This window comes from Oenanthe melanoleuca, chromosome 9, assembly GCF_029582105.1.
Source record: "Oenanthe melanoleuca isolate GR-GAL-2019-014 chromosome 9, OMel1.0, whole genome shotgun sequence".
NCBI lineage: Eukaryota > Metazoa > Chordata > Aves > Passeriformes > Muscicapidae > Oenanthe > Oenanthe melanoleuca.
The window spans coordinates 5528568-5545279 of record NC_079343.1 but is presented as its reverse complement, the minus strand read 5'-3'; the positions used below and the strand labels follow the sequence as shown (position 1 = coordinate 5545279).

General features: G+C 41.8%; 1 protein-coding gene across 6 annotated transcripts in view; it reads left to right on the top strand.

Moving 5' to 3' along the window:
* Window positions 1-16712, top strand: part of MAP3K13 (mitogen-activated protein kinase kinase kinase 13) — a 72127-nt gene that overhangs the window by 16459 nt on the left and 38956 nt on the right. For all 6 annotated transcript variants that reach the window (XM_056498484.1, XM_056498486.1, XM_056498483.1 and 3 more), the window contains one exon: window positions 9633-9778. The gene's annotated coding sequence lies outside the window, so the exon portion shown is untranslated. The remainder of the gene's footprint in view (window positions 1-9632; window positions 9779-16712) is intronic.

The window sequence follows — 16712 nt, the reverse complement described above, 5'->3', positions numbered from 1 at the left end:
TTATTCTTCTATCAGCAGTCTGGCTTCAGAACCCTCCATACCTCATTCCATTATTCCCTTGGCCAAGGGAATGTTGAATGCAATGCTCCTGAGCAGTTCATTTGATTGTTCTGCCCTGCCTTTTGCCCTGTCTTTGGGGTGAGCATAAGAAGATGGACCAGTGTGTTCAGGCTTCCAGGAGATACTGCAGGGCCTAGAGAACATACCCATTCTGAACTGAGGATGTGTCTGGAGCAAGAGAGGCTGTTCTCACACTTGGGTAAAAATGCAATCCCTTCTCTCGCTCTCCCTGGTCGATATTTTGCAACGTCAGGGTTAGTTTCTGTGGTTTTCAGTTAAAATACATATGTTGCTGTGTGGCTGAGATTCATTATCTGTACAACACATTTGCTTTTAAACTACTGAGAGCAATGAGCCTGTGTCTGCAGTGCCTCCCTCCCCATGGAGAACGTGGGAAGGAAGAAGTTTGATCAACCTGTTTGTTACAGAGGAAAGTAAAGGCAAACCCAGAGGGGAGGCAGAAGGGACCATTAAATGTTCTTTTCTTCTCTGCAAGCTCCTCTCATGTGCTAAAGGAAATTGTTCTTCTTGTCATCTCAGATGATTATATTCACAAAATCCGACCCTGAAATATCATCCCTGTATTAGGCTCTGACCATCTACAGTCAGAATCTTATTTTGTGCAGTTATTTTGATTACCTTTGTTACCTCGGGCACTTGGCAGGAGCAAAAAGCCTCATCATTCTGATTGCTTCAGTTTCCCAAGATGTCTTTTGAGAGAAAATGTTTCCTGAGCTTTGTTGCAACCTCTTAAGTAGAATTTGGTCTTTCTGGGAATCATGTGAGATCAAGTGATTGCCTGGAGCAAGAGAAGGTACTGAAGCTGCAGTAGCAAAGACCTTTATATCAAAGACCACCTGCTACTGCTCTCCATCTCTTCAGCCTTGAATTACCAGGTTATAAATTCATCCTGTGCTCCTATGGAATGGCTGGCAGGTTCTCAGCAGGTGAACTGGGCTGTTTCTCAGGGAATAGTTCACATTTGTATCCCAGCCAGAAATTTCCTTCTGCATAAACTTTTGTCTAGTCTTCACATGGCATAATGAGTTGTCTTTTGGCCTTCTTTCTGTGTGCTTCTTTTACTATTTTCTTGGTTTTCCTGACATCAGTCAACAAATCTATGTCAGCATGTAGCTTTGGCCTTCAGGTTTGCAACCCAGCTTGCACAGACACCTGGTAGGAGTAGAAAATACTGATCCACAGTAGAATTCTAATAGTTGTCTCTTTTTTCTCAAACTGTGGTTTATTGATCAGCTTGTGTAAAGAATTTCTTTTGAAAAACTTAAATGAACTCCTGAACACTTTCTGGTTGAAGAAAATGGAGAAAAATATCTTACAGTCTATATTGATGTGGCTGGACTACACACACCACATACCCAGAGCATTGATTAACCTGGGTCTTCTGCTCACAGTGTGTATTTTCTTTACTGTGCTCAGTCAGAAATGCATTTCTAGCAAGCTGAGGTTGTATTTATGGGATGAACTGTGTCAGTGTTGTAATATTCAAGGAGAAATCTCTGCTAGGACCACTGTCCACATCTGGGCCTGCAGGTCTCTGATCTCTGATGGTCTGGTCACATACCCTTGTGGCCTTTCCTCACCTTGGATCTACACCATAAAGGACACAGCATCTTTTCAGTCATTTTGCTTATAAGCAGCAGTAGTTTAGTTTAGTATAGCTAAGTTCTAAGATGTTTTCATTTCAGCCTAAACACAGGTGTAGTGATCCCATCAATGCTATGTAGGTTCAGGTATTCCAGTATATGCATGTGACATTACCTTTTTCTTTAGTCTGTTTTGTCTGCTGTTTGGCACCAGAAAGACTCTCCTGTCCCTCCTGCTGCCAGCAATTAGACAGTTGCATACATATTTCCAGCCAATATTTGGTTCTGTCCTGGAGGGATGGAGCTGCTGCTGTCAGCTGGACGTGGAGGAGGTTTCCTTTTGGCTGTCCAGTCAGAAGCAAGATGTAAAATGCAGCTCTGGTGATGGCTGGGAGAAGGTTTTGATGTTTTTTTGGTTTTTTTTATGGCTCGAGCTATTTAATGTGTCTGTGCTTCCTCTGAGGCAGAGGGTCCTGGTTTGGGGAGTAACTGTGTCACCTATGTCCTGGTAAGGAGGGAGCCTCTCTGTCACAGAGCATGGCTGGCTGAGTCTCCTGAGGTGTTCTGTGAGTGTGTCCAAGAGCTGCTTCCTTCAAGTGTTCTCCCTTCTGCAGCCTTGGTACAATATGAGGGTGAGGTCATCAGCCAGTGAGCCATCAGGTAAGAGATGGGACTGCTTCCCTTACTCATGCCATCTACCTTGTATACTCAGAGTGAGTTTCTCAGAAGAAAAAATGACATGGTTGTATCACAGGAGATTGTATTTACAGTAGAATCGTATCATAATGCGTCAGTGTAAGTGTTTAATGCTTTCTGTCATTTGAGTAGCAGTGCACACCAGCATTTTTCATTGTCATCTGCATCTCTTTAGTGTTGGACTTGCCTTCTTTCTCCAGAGGCCTGCAAAGGTCATTGTTTTGCAAGGAGAAATGCCATGACATCAGCTTTTGGGAAGCTGAAAATCCAGAGCAAACAGCAGTGACAATTGAGGTCCTGCTTTATCAGATGTGAAACCTTCCTATGTTAGGTGTGTTTGGAGGAGTCCAGGGTGCTGTCCTGGCATTGCAAGGTTTTTCCCAGCAGCTTAATGCAATGAAAAAGAGACTTCTGGTGTGTCTGTACTTGCAACGAGTAGCTGTGTCCTTGGAGGTTAATCAGGGCTGTGCTGTGGTTTTCTGTTTCCTCCTAATTTTTTTCACAAGCAGAAAACTACTTGTTGGAGTTGCATTTCACAGACACTTCCTCAGATACACTCCCAGCCTTGAGGAGACTGCAAAATATAAGAATACTAGTGTATTTGTTTTGAAATCTGAACTTTTAAAAGAGAAGATCTATATTCATGGATGACCTTCACTTGTGTGGAGGTTTTCCAGAGGCTGGGCAGATTTCAGTAGCATTTGTTGTGCACTGTTCCCTACCTTAGCAGTGTGTGCAGCTGAATAAGGCTCTCCAACTGGGAGTGAGGAAGAAAGGCCAAAGATTTCCTGCTCTCATTCTGAGTTTGTCCAGGCAATTTTTGGGCATAGCTGGCTTTGGGATAAGGGACATAATTCCAATAAAACAGTTATGCTGCTTGGGTAAAATCTGGGTCTAACTGAACCTTTGTGCTCGGTTTTAGTAAAACCACATTTCTCTTCAGGATTGCAGACTGGGAGGAAGACTAGATATGCTGGTAGAGGCAGCAGAGGAGTTGTCTGAATTTCAGCATGTGGATATAAATGCAGGAAAAAGAGTGAAGTTTGAGATGAGAAAGATAGATATAAATAGGGAAAGGAAATAGGCTTTTCTCTGATGGTGAAGGGGAAAGAAGCAGATAATGGTGATCGGGTGGCAATCTAAGGGAAATAAAGAGCAGGAAAGGGAAGAAGAATGGAGCTGGAGGTCTTACAGGGGCCATGGAATGCATTAATTTCTTTTTCAGACTCTTCTTGCATTTTAGGCAGGAAGAAACACTAATTAGCAACTTTTTCATCAGGATTTATTTAACCAATTTGTGCTTACTGTTTTGAGTGGGATGGGAATAACTCAAGGAAGTGATGGGGAAGGAATGATCCTTACTGATAAATGTTATTTGTTAGGAAAGGAGCACGGAGAAAGCCAGACAGTTTTGCAAGAGGAACAGTTCCAGGTGGGTCCTTTTTCTGCTCATAGGGCTCTGGGGATTCATTGTCCTCTGTGTTTCCATGATCTTCCTTCTGTGGTTCTCCAGTTTCACAGTGTTCTTTGCAGGCAGCATGGTGCCTTTTATCAGTGATCTGCAGCCCTGGCTGCTTCCTCAGGTGTGGTGCAGTTGCTCTTGCTATCCCCTGCACTGAGCTGAGCTGGCAGAGCTGGGAAATTGAGGACTGGGAACACTCCAGAGTCCCATGTGTGCTGCTCACCCTTGTGCTGCTGCCCCAAGCAGAGAGAAGGAAGGAGCTGAGTGTGTTGCTGGCTTGTGCAGCTGTCTGTAGTGTCAGGTATGAAAATCTCCCTGGTGCTTTTCTCTTATTTTATTTTTGTGCTTACGTTCTCACTGTGTGTCATCCAGAAATCAAAGCAGGAGTGTGCAGTTCAGCAACAGCAGCAGAACTGTGCTTACTACTTAACTGCTGCTTTGCTCAAATTAAACATTTATGGGGCCAGAGACTCCTCTCTGCTCCATCTCAAATCTTTCAGCCTCCTACACTATGATGATTTTTCTCTTTGCATTTTGACACAGCTCCTCTAAGAAATACAGTGAAATCAAATTATCCTCCACAGGCCTCTCTCCCCATCTTTCTTTTGTGTACCCAGTTTGCTTTTTTCCCTTGACCATGACATATTGGAAGCAACTGTTGGTAGAATCAATGCTTTTATATTCCCTGTGAGTTGAAGTTCCCCCCCCAGTGTGATGGGCAGTGATGTGCTCTTGGTTATTGGTACCTGTTTCAGTTCCCTGGTCTCTTCCAAGGTGCCGTGATTGGGTAGGAGCTCCTCACTCCTGGAAGCAGGGAATAACCCAGTGCTGCAGCACATTGGCTGTTGGTGCTCCAAGCTGTGCTGGCTGACTTGGTCTCCATGGAGAGCTGTGGGATCCTTTCCAAGGCCTGGATCTCATCTGCCCCTGCTTTGTGGCCTGGAGTGAAACCTGAGCAATAGTTCTGTTCCTTGGGCACGCTGGAGTGGAGATAACTTCTGCAAAAAACAGTGTTGTTCCTGAGCCTTGCCAGAGACTTTTACAGGACCTAGTGCTCAATTTTCCCTGCCAGAGCATGGTCTACTTCTTTGATTTAAGTTCTGTAGCTTAAAGCAGTGCTGCATGGATGCTGAAAGCCCACACTCCTAAAATAGATGGAGTAGAATGAGCACTTTGGTGCTGACTCCTCTTCAGGAAAGGAGAGGGAAGGTAACAATGAGCAGATGGAGGTATTAGTCATATCACCTGATATATCTGAGCATCTCAGACCCCATGGGCACAGAGGTGCTGGGGGAACCTAGAGGGAAGGAATCCTCCCAGCAAACCAGGCTGGCTGTGTTGGAGTTGCACAGGACACAGGCAGAGGGACCTGAGAAAATGAGGAGACTTGCAGCCAGGTGCTAACCCCAGGGAAGTATCTTCACAGAGAGCCCTGGGCCTACATTTACCTGCCCAGTTTTCCAAGCCATTCCCTCATGTATTTGACAGGCCCGCAGAGCATCACTCTTTGGGGCTCCCATGCTTTGTTCCCTCTGCAAAAGGGATAAAACAAAGGTCCAGGTACCTCAGAAATAACTGAATTGCCCCAGTTTCAAGATCAACTAGAACGACACGATCCTAGCTTCTATTCTAATAAATGCAGTACAGAAGCTGCTTGATCTTTTCCTGTAGTATCTAAATTGCCAGTGTTCACCTTGCAGTTGAGTTGGGCTGGCCCAGCATCCCCTCCCTTCTCCAGGTCCTTGGTATCCACATGGTGGCCCTGTACCTGCTGGCAGTGGGCTCATAGGAGAGCCTGGAGATGCTTCTTCCTGCTGATGAGCTGGGAACACAGTGTGGAAATGAAATGTAGAATCTGTACAGTCCCTTATACAGCAGTGGCTTCCAGCAAACTTGACACCATGGAGCAAGTAGGGCACAGAGGTGCCTGTGAAGGCAGCATGAAAGTGTTGCACTTCCAGTTGCTTGCTCTGCCTCACTGTTTGTATAATCATTTACTTCAAACCCAGCCTGGCCAAAAGGCAGCTGTGGGCACAGTGGAGGGAAGGGAGGTCCGAATTTGGGCTCTTTTGACTCCCCTGTGCAGAGATGGGGTCATTAGGAATCACAGCATTCATGTGCTCTCCCTGAAGAGTGGCTGTATCTTTATTTTTTTTACTCAATTTGTTTTGGGTTTTTATTGTTCCAAATTTTCAACAGCAAAGGCTGAATGTATGGTCTCCTTTTTTTCCCCCTCTTTTGTTTCAACTTTTTGGCAATAATTCCTAACGAGCTGCTCTGCTGAAGTTACCCCCATCATGTATCACACTTGTGCTCAGCCCTCTACAGAAGCCAAGCACCCTGTGGGACTCTGAATTATAAATCCCATTTTGGTGGTACCTTGCATCCTTGGGCTTCAGCTTCTGCCAAACACCTAATGAATGTAGGAAGTGAGTAAAACATTTCTGCTGTGATACATAAGGGGTTAAACTAAGTTCTGTTTATTAGTGTTGATGCTTTAAATTGTGCCAGAGCATTTGAAAATGGGGCAGTGGACAGGGCAGCAGGCAGTAAACACCGTTAAATGACAATACTGTTCAATATTTGCTGTTAATTGAGAGAGGCAGCAGCTGCTGGTATGCAGCTTCAGCCAGGATGAATTAGTAATGAGTCTGTTACTGGGCTTTTTTTCCTCTGGTTTAAGGTTGCATCAGCCCTTTACAGTTCAGTAACATGGTTGGGATAAAAATAAAAATCATAGCATGCCCTAAATTGAAGATTTTAATTTTGTTTTTGTTTTCCAGTGAGTTGTCATGGAGCTTGGTGTCAGTGATAAATTTGGCAGCAGTCATAAAACTGCCTTGTATTTAAGGACCAAACTTAAAGATTTTGGTTCGCTTTTCCATCCTGTGTGGCAGCCAGTGGGAATGCAGCAGGCAAAGCAAGCTCCTCTGAAAAAAGGCACTTTTGTTGGGTTCTCATGTGTTTTCAGTTCAAACAGGAGTTTTGTTTGAAGTTTCTTTGCTGGCATTGCTGCAGGTGGTGGGGTATGAGAGAACTCTGTCCCTTGCTGCAGGGGCTGGAGGAGAGGGAGCACTAATTCAACATTTCCCTTGTCCTGTCCTTGCACTTTTGCCATGCATGTGTGTTGAGCTTAACCTTTGAAAACTTACTGATAAGCTGTTATCAGCCAACAGTTAAAATAACAAACTTTCCCACCTTGCTGAGCTGGGATAGGGACTTCCCAGGGCTTCAGAGCCTGGGTATGGAGCAGGAACATCACTAATCCAGAACAGCCAGGCTGGGGGCAAAGTTTTCTCTCTGAAGAAGCCAGCTGCTGCTTTCATGCTGTTTACATAACCTACCCTGTAAGTATTTATTTTGCACAAAACACTTTATTTTCAGCTGTAGATGTTGTGAAAGGTCAAAACCCTGTTCTAGTGGTTTTTAGCAGATCTAAAGTGGGGTACAGGAAATGAAATTCCAGCTCAGTTGAAAACAATGCCAACAGTCCTATTGATTTCAGCACAGCTCGGCTTTCATCACAAGTAGAAGAATTTCGAAGCAAATAATGTTTTGTTTGTTCAGTTCTTTAAACAAAAATCCATCTGCAGGGGTTTGCACTTGAATCCAAATACCCGGAATTCTGCTGGTATTTTGGTAGGATGAGAAATACTAGATTGAAAGAATTCTTTGGGTCCATGATGATTATGTTAAAGAAGAAAAAGAGAATTCAATCAGCAGGTGTGTTTGTACTCCTGTTCCCAGCTGGGGTGATTTTGGTATTGCACACCTTTGGCTTTTGGGTCTGTCCTGTTCACATGGGCAGTTTTTACCCAGTAAGTGCATTTATGCATTCTTAAGAGCTTGAAGCTGCCACACACCATGCTGGCTTCTGGACTGGATTATAGAGGCATGAAATCTTTCAGGCTGGATGTGGGAAGCAAGTGTTAAAAGCCAACTGGAGTCTATAAAAGGTGATGGTAAATGAAACTGCAGGAAGAGCTGTACTGATGTGGTGCTGAAAGTCCCTCAGCCCCACAAGTCCCTTCCCATTTAGGCACTAACCATTCCCACCTTGGCTGCCTGTTATCAAGTGGCGGTTTAAAACCTGTCCTTGAAAGCTGTATTTTTTTCATGTGAAATGCAGTAATTTATTCCAGTGGCATTTGGCCAGCTTTGGGCATCTGGTGTCTCATGTTTTTTTTGAACACCTCTCCAATTTTCTCTGCTGTCTCCTGTACATGTATTTGATTTGTATTTACAAGGATAAGGTATTCCAGTGCATTTTTTCCTATTTTGTGTGGTTTTGATTCTTTCAATCTTATTATTGTTTCATCTGTAGTATTGCTTACAGGGTTTGTTTTCTTAAGCAAGAAAATAAACCTCGTGTTTACATGTACCTTTTCCTGTCTAAAAATAGTGGTAAAAAATATAATTACTGGCTTTTGAGACTTTTTTCATTGATTGAGTTGAACTATGTAATTTTCTTGTGAACAAAGGCAATTATTTACATTTTTAATACATAAAGTGTGAATTCTAAAGTTTGTCTAATAAAACTGTTAAGATACGTGTATGTTTACTCTAGATTTTATTTGGAAATTGTTCTGTAATTAAGATAGTGTGGGCCTGGTAAAGAGCCACAGAGGCTGCAAATTGCTATTTTCCTGTGCAAGAATATTGTTATATCATCATCCTCCTGTTGCCCAAATAGAGCCTCTGAATGTAGCCTAACCCGAACCTCACAAGCTTTTCCTTATTGGGAATATGGAATTACCTGTCCTGTTTTTGTGGCAAACCAGCAAAGATAAGGAGAGATATAAAATGAAATGATAGTGGTGATAAAACTTCATGTTTTTCTCAAGTGTAATTGGCCCTTGCTCCTACTTCAGCAAAAAATTAGGAATGTGTTTAACTTCCCAAACATTGGGGGTGGCCTTTAGAGCAGTTGAATTGTGGTGTGGAATGTGAGGCAGGTGGTGCCACAAGCATTTTTTTGTCTAAAGTCTCTTAATTCTGGCAAGATGCTGCTGCTGGTATTTCTAACCCTCTTCCTCAGTGTTGTAGTGGCTTGGTTGTGTCTGAAGGATGCTGAAGGATATGAGGAAAACCATATGTGTGGGTAGAGAGAAACCCTTTTAAGACCAGGTAGTTTAGTGTTTGCATTAAAGTTCTGTAATTTCAAGGTGTTGATTTATCTTTAATTTTATGATGAGCTGGACTAAGCCTTGCAGCCTGTTAAATTTGGGTGGGAGAGGGGCTGGAGGGTGGAAAAAGGAGTGAGCTCAGGACTGGGAGTCTCAGTAGTTGTTGTGTCTCTCCTTGCATATTCCTGGTAGTAACAGGAATAATGATATTTTGAGTTGTATGTATGTAGGAGGACTGTAGTAAGTTATGCTTTTCCTAAAATTTGCTTAAAATTAGGAAAACAAATAGCTTGGAGTTTGAGTATAAAATTAAGTGTAAAGTATCATTAATAGATTATCTTGAAGTGTGTTATTTTACAGGCTAATCCAATCCTGATGTAATTTTGTAATGTGGAAAGCTCTGAGCTCTTTTACTGGAGCTGCTTGCTTAATTTAGATTAAAATTGTACCATAAAAGGATTATAGAGTGTGTGCCTGTGCTAAGAAAGGATGTACTAAATATGTTGAGGTATTTTTCTACTCCCAGCTCCTTTTTGAAAGTGCATACTTAATTTTGGATGTTCTCTGCTGCCTTCGAATGTGCCACGTAACATCACGATGTGCTGAGGAGATGTGTTGGGTTGATCTTGGGAGCATTTTTTCAATGCACTTCAGCAGGATTCTGAGCTTTTTTGTTCTTTCTAGAGAGAAGAATTCAGTGCTGGACTGTCCTTAACACTACCCATGGTGCACCTTCTGAGGACAGCTTGATTTCTGTGACTTGAAGAGGAGGCACATGTGCAGTGAGCCAAGAGGACATGGGCTTCCAGTGCATCTGGAACAATGATCAGGTACCAGAAATCAATATTTGAGAATACCAGAAGTTGGTATTAGAATAACTAATCAGAAACCCAGAAAGATACCAAATGATAACATGCTCACTCCTGCAGTTGTCCTTAAATTCTAAGTACGCTTCCCTTTCTAAGGTAGAGATGAGCTGAGTACACCTTGTTTTATCTTATGCCCAAAGCAGTTTTCCTGCTGAACCTGATGGGATCCAGCTCCCACAGGAGCAACAGGAAGGGATAAGTGCCAAAGGAGTGGGTGCATAGATGGAGGTGAATTTAATCTTAATGTTTACATTTTTCCAATGTAACTTGCAGTCTGAAAGTATTTGAATCTAAAAATTCAGGTGTATTAATTTTGTGAAGGGATAACTTTAGCATGTTATTTTCTGTTGTTGTAAGTACTTTTGCATGGTATTTCCTTGGTGGTTGGGTGGAGAATGCAGATTCTCAGAGGAATCCAGGCTGTTGTAGCTGGAATATAGATACCAGCAAGGTTCCAGAAATGCAGAAACTCATGGTTTGTCTTGGATGTTGCTGTTCCCAGGAATATATCATCTCTTGTTTCTGTGTCATATATGCATTTTATGCATTTATTTTATGTATTAAAAATTAAGTGGTAAAACTTGTATGTTAGCAAACCACCTATATCTGTCTGTATGAAGAACTGTAAAGGAGCTAATTCTGTAAAAACTGTAAGCTTTTGGGAATTAAGTTTAGAAGAATATGTAAAAAATAGTTGTTTGTTTCTTTGTAGATGCTGCTTGAAAAATCATTTATTCCTATCTATAAAATTATCTAGTTTTCTTCAGTTACTGGATGAATATCTATGTAATGCAAGAAAAAGTAGTTGTTTCACTTGAGGATACTGAAAATGCATTTGTTTTACACATTTGTTTTCTTTACGTTTGTGTGATCTTTATTGTACAAAGATGCTTCATGCAGAGAAAGCTACAGATACATTATTTTAGGATGTGCCTGAGCCACCTCTGAGTGGGATTGCAGGAAGATGTGAGATTGAGCTACATTTTGGGATTTGTTTCTTAATATAAAAGCTGTCAATTTTTACCCATTCTGTGAGGAGTGGTGGGTGCTATAGAGGCAGAGCATCCATATATTTAGATTCTGGCTGTCTCTTGTTACAAGCTATAATTAAGGTGAAGTATTTTGCTGAAGAATTGAATTCTCCCTTGATTTGAACCTGGTTCCATCTCAGTGAAAGCAATTAGTCACTTGAACCATCCTGTCCTTGCTTCATCAGTGACAATCCATCAGTTGCTTCATCGGCATTGTTGCTTCTAATTTATCTGATTTCTTGTGGTTAATAGGCAAGGCACTCTATATGGGAGTGCTCTGTATGATACTGGTGAGCAGAGGAGGTTTGAGGATGGAAGGTCTGGCCCTAAGGGGGACTGTGATATTTACAGAGGACTGGAGGTTATAAAACACTCCTCTGAAGCCCTGGAAGGTCCCAGGGTTAATGCTTCAGCTGATGTGCTTTTGAACAGGGCTCTCAGTCAGCCTCTCTTAGCCATGACTTGAATTTACTAAATGCTGCTTTTCCCTGGCTGGGCAGATCCTGTGCAATACAAAGCTGGTGGTTTGAGCTGGAGTATCAGGACATTGGTGAAGTTTGATGTGCCCCTTGAGTGAAGTCTGTTTAACTTTTTTGGTTGTCCCTTAAGATCAGTTCTGTGATTTAATTCAGAAAATATTTGGGTGCTGTGCAGTGACCCCTTTGGGGTGCTTTCTCCATCATACTGCAGTGTCCAATGTTGTGCTTGAAAACAAGGACCAAACTCCACTGTTGACAAGTTCAGTGTTCTAAACTCCAATATTCTCCTCATCATGACAGTAACTATTTAAAGTGCTGTCACAACTCATGAACTGAGTAATTCTGCATTGTGATGCCTCACACAGATCAAGAGGACTCTTCTGGGGTCTGCACTGGGGGAGCAGAAGTCTCTTGAGAGGGAGGAAAAAAAAAGCAGTGAGCTCAGAAGCAAACTGAAAACTTCATGAGTGACACAGGTCTGGAAGGAAGATGCTGAGCAGGTTTTGTTTGCTGTGGGAATATTTACATAGAGCTGATCCACTCTTCTTGAAGGAACTTTATCACAGTACTACAGAGAAAACTGTTGGTACTAAATATAGAGCCTTATTCTGAAAGTCTCATGACTTGAGTTCTGCTATCTTAATGGGCTTTCAGCAGTTTTTGTAGTTTTTCTGGTAGAAAATCTGAATATTACTCCTCGAAGGAGTTGTGTAACTGTAGCAAGGACAGAAAGATTTAATTTGTTGAGACCTTGCACTGCAAAAGATAAGAGGCATTTTTTAGCTTCTGCTGTTGCTGCAAAGCTTTCAGTGCTTTGATATCTTCACAGAAGATCCCTCAGAGATCCCAAAAGTTAACCTTGGTCTTTTGCATCAAAGCAATATCACTGCTGGACAGTTTTTGTGAAATGGTTTTTGTTTCCTTCCTAATAGAGGAAACAAGTTCCTTAGGCTGGTGCTTCACTGTTTACCATTTAGAAAAGCTCTTCTCACAGCCTAAGTAATTTTTTCTTCTTGTACTTTGAGTCCATTGCTTTTCCTGCTCACTGTAGATGTGGAGCATGACTTCCTTCTTTCTTTGCAGAAGGTTTTTGCAAAGGTTTCTGTATTTAGTAGAAAAATGTCATATCTCACTCTTAGCTTCTCATTTCTCTCTGTCCAGGCTGAACCACCTCTCTGAATTACCTCCCTCACAGCTCACCTGATGACCTGATGACCAAGCCTTTGCTTGTCATTCTGGGGTGGTTTCTCACATTCCCAGCAGGCCTTTCCCAAAAGTGGACTTTCCCAAAGCTGCATCAAAACTAAGAGGATCAGGAATTTGTGTTCCTGTCAGTGGATAGAAGTTGCCTTGTTTGTGACAAGTAGATATTTATAATTTGTGCTCAGTCTCTGATCCTCTCCATCCCCAATCCTTATCTACAGTGCAGCTGCTCAGCAGTTGTTTCTATATTTATGCAGGTGATTTTTTTTTCTCTGAACAACACTTGACCTTGGGGAATTGGACTGCATTTTTTAATCACTTTTTCAGTTTCATTAATCTCTCCCTGCAATAGCTTCCCACTTATGCATGTCTTTTTATGGCAATAACATAAATTATAGGACTTCTTTCTACATGGCACTAATAGTGAGGCTTCATTGTCAGGTCTCATTGCTTTTTGCAGGTTCCTCACCTGGCAGAGGAGAAGTGACAGTTGTCTCAGCTGGCTTTACAAGTGTCCCTTGTAACTGCTATTGATTAATATTTTTTTTTAAATTCTTCAGTATTTCTCACTGCTGGGAACCCTATTAGAGTTAATTATCATTATAGAAGGCTTGATTTCAGCCTGTTCTCTGGGAGCAATATTATTTTGTGCCTGTTTCCCTGAACAAATAGATCTAGTTTTTTCTCATGGCCTCTGCTCAGCTGGCCACCACCATCAGTCAGTTTGGGGAGGCTGTTGTTCACTTGCTGCATTAGCTGCCCTTTCAGCAGCTATCATGTCTCTTATGTAGCACCATTTTCCTTCCTGATGGAATTCTAGAGCTTCTCTTTAGGTCTCAGGAGCTGGGCTGCCATCCTTCAGAAGGTAGTAGTCTGTAAATATTTTTGAGCATTCCCAGCCTCATCAGTGCATATTCTTAACATTACAGTGTTTTGTGTTCTCCTGAAACTACACAGACTTGAACCACAAAGGCAGGGCTCACCTGGAAATAGGAGGGGAAACCACTCAGAAACTTCTTAAAAAAGGAATCCTTACTAACCTCGTGTCTAAATACATAATGCTTTTTGCTTGTCATTGTGCTTTAGTGCCTCTTTTGTCTTTATTGTTAAAGGTTAAAGGAAGTAATTGTAATTGTTATGTGCTCCTACCCATCATGGCTTACAGAGCACACTCAAAAACACAACAGGCAGCAGCGTGGAGGGTGGCTTTGTAGCCTTATTTTTGGGTAACAGCAGTTGGTAACTTTGATTTGGACACAGTGATGGTACAAGTGTCTGTGAGTTTTCTGGAGTAGATTTTAGGGATACACTTATGAGAAGGGGAGCTTTCCCTTGGGATGTTGCAGATCTGTGAGTCTGTGCCTGTTTCCAGCTCCTGCTTTTGTGTTTAAGCAGACCCAGAGATCTCTTTGTGGCTCACTGAACTCCTGTTCAGAGAGCAGAGGCAGATCTCAAGTTTCTGATCCAAGAAGCTCTGAGCCATGTTCTGGGCACAGCCCCTTTGCCTGTGGAGGAGCAACTTGGGCACCAAAACCTACCTCCAGCTTTGTTTTGCCCCTTAATTTGTGTGGGACTCATCTCCCAGCTACAGGCTCTGGGCTGTGGTGACTCAGGAACAGGGTCTGGAATCACCAGGGCTGTCCTGTTGTAAACAGACTCCCTTTCCAGACAGGGCTCCTGACTGGAATTGCTATTCACTTTTCTCTGGGCATTGCACATATCCCATTTTGGGGCTTTTTCTTTTTTCCTCTGGTCACACTTTTCAGGTCTCTGTGATGGTCATGTCAAATTACTCTCTTGTTCACTTGCCTCTGCAGAGAGGACTTCTCAAAGTCCCAGATTGGGGCATGTTCTGGATAAAATCCTAAATGATAAATACATAAATTTCATTTCTGGTCTTATTAAAGCGCCATTGAGACAGTTAATGTAAAATTGTGTTTTATTTGCCCTGTTGAGTGTGTAAGAGAGATATAAAATCAAAAAGAAAAGGAAAAAAGAATGAAATAAATTGGCCTATACTACTGTGTTACGTGTTCAATTTTTTCAGTTTTTTCACAATATTCCAGTCTCCTGTAACTGATATTTCTGGAATGTGTGGGGGATCAAATAGGGCCTAGTCATAAGTCTCTGTAAATAGCTAATAGTTTGGAAGGATGTGAAATAAAAGCTTTGCTTCTTACAAAGGAGATAGGTGAGTTGCACCAGGTCAGGTCTGGACATAATAACAGCATGAATGAGAATCTGATTCTATGATTCTGATTCCTTCCTTCCTTCCTGGACACTCACAAGAGGGATGTATGTCTAGGGCTGGGAAGAGTGGATTCGAGATTTCACAGGTGTTTAGGACTTGACAATGAAATGCCCCTCTCACCCTTATCTATACAAATATTTACCCAAACGTTTGCCCGTTGGAGAGTTATTTGCTGTCTCGCTTCACTTATTTACACATCCAGGTGGGAAGTTTTCACAGAGCAGCCCTCTTGTACCTCCAAGTAGCATTATTAACAGCTGTAGTGCTGCGTAATTATGAAATTAACCTTTGAGTCACTCCCATCTCTTTTCTAATTTTCTGCTGTTGTCAGTGGAATATGCCACAGGAAGCGTTAAGGATTTGCTTTGGGTTTGTGCTTCCCTGTGTGGCTGTTAGGGGCCACTGTCAGAGGCAGGATCCTGGGATAACTCAGCCTTTGGTCCAAGGCAGCAGAACCATTCTTCCTTGCTGAAGGTTGGCTTAGGATTTTTTTTCTCAAGTTGCCAAGGCCTACAAATAACAACGTATGCTATTTTTGAATATTGGCATAATATTGGTATTCTCAGTCTTCTGCAATTTTAGTTGTTCACCAGTTTATTAAAACTGAAGGTCACAGGATTCGAGAACTTGTTAAATGATTATTTTAGGACTGGGCTCAAATCAATAGGATGTGCCAACTAGAAATGTTATGCCTAGCAGATGCTGTATAACATTCCTATTAGTTATTAATTGGCTTGGAAATACTTAATTATCTTGTATTTTTCAGATATGGCGAATAATTAGTTTTTAAAAATACTTTTAGCTTTCCTTTTGCACCCATTGCCATCAGTTTGGCCTATTATTTCTCCTGCTGGTCTAGTTACTTGGTTGCCCATAATTCCTTTCAGAAATCCTGCTGCCTGCCTTTTCACTGGCACTCTTGTGGTTCCTTAAGAACTTTGGATTTTTTAGTATCTTACACCCTTGTAAGTATATAGTATTTTTTCCTCTATTTTCTTGTTAATACTGAGCCAAGTTGTATTTGGCATCTGATACTTGAGTTCCCTGCTTTTACTAGTGATTTTGTCTGAGTGAGAGGAGAATAATTTCTCTTTCTTAGTATTGATCAATTTAGTTACTGATCAAAGGAGCTGTGTAATGTGTACTATAAAAATACTTACCTGGTTGCAACACAACATAATCATGTAGCAGCCATCAATTTTAGGGCAATGTGGGTTGGTTTTTTGTTTCACAATGAGTTAAGATATTACCTTGTATTAAATTCAGGACCTTTATGTTTAAACATTTTAACCTGAGCCATTGAGACATACATGAAATCAAGTGTTGGAATACTGAACCAAGCCACCATAGACAAGAAAATCTGAAATTCTGTGCACAAGCTCATTTCTTCTCCTGGAGTCTTCCTGGGTTTTGTTCCCACTTATTTTCTGTGCTGGGTATTTTTTTTCCATAAATGTCACTGCAATTAACCCTTGGAAACCTCTGAAAATTATTTTCCTTTCATTTTTATTCTGACTTTTCTTATTCTATAGCAATATTTCTCCTTTTCTTCTGCTTCTTGCATGTGCTACTGTACTCCCCCTTCTAGTTCCTGAATTGATCCCTTTAGGGTAAGAGAGTAAATTAACTTTTTTGTCTGTTTTGAAAATGCCAGGGAAATGTGAAAGCTGTTTCCATCTCTTGGTGGTATAAAGCTGAATGCTGGGCTCTGGAGGGCAAGGCAGGGAGTCAAAGCAGGTGCAGCTGGGATTTGAGATGGGGGCACAAAGTGATCCCTTTGAAGGATAGAGATCTCTCTCTATCCCTGCACTACTTCTTCCCCTTGGGTGCAGGAGTGCTCAGGCTGCAGCAGTGGCATTGTCTGGGCAGAAATGTTGTGCTTTGGTGACTTTTAGCTCTTAAAGAAGAGATATTTCTAAAGCAAAACTGAA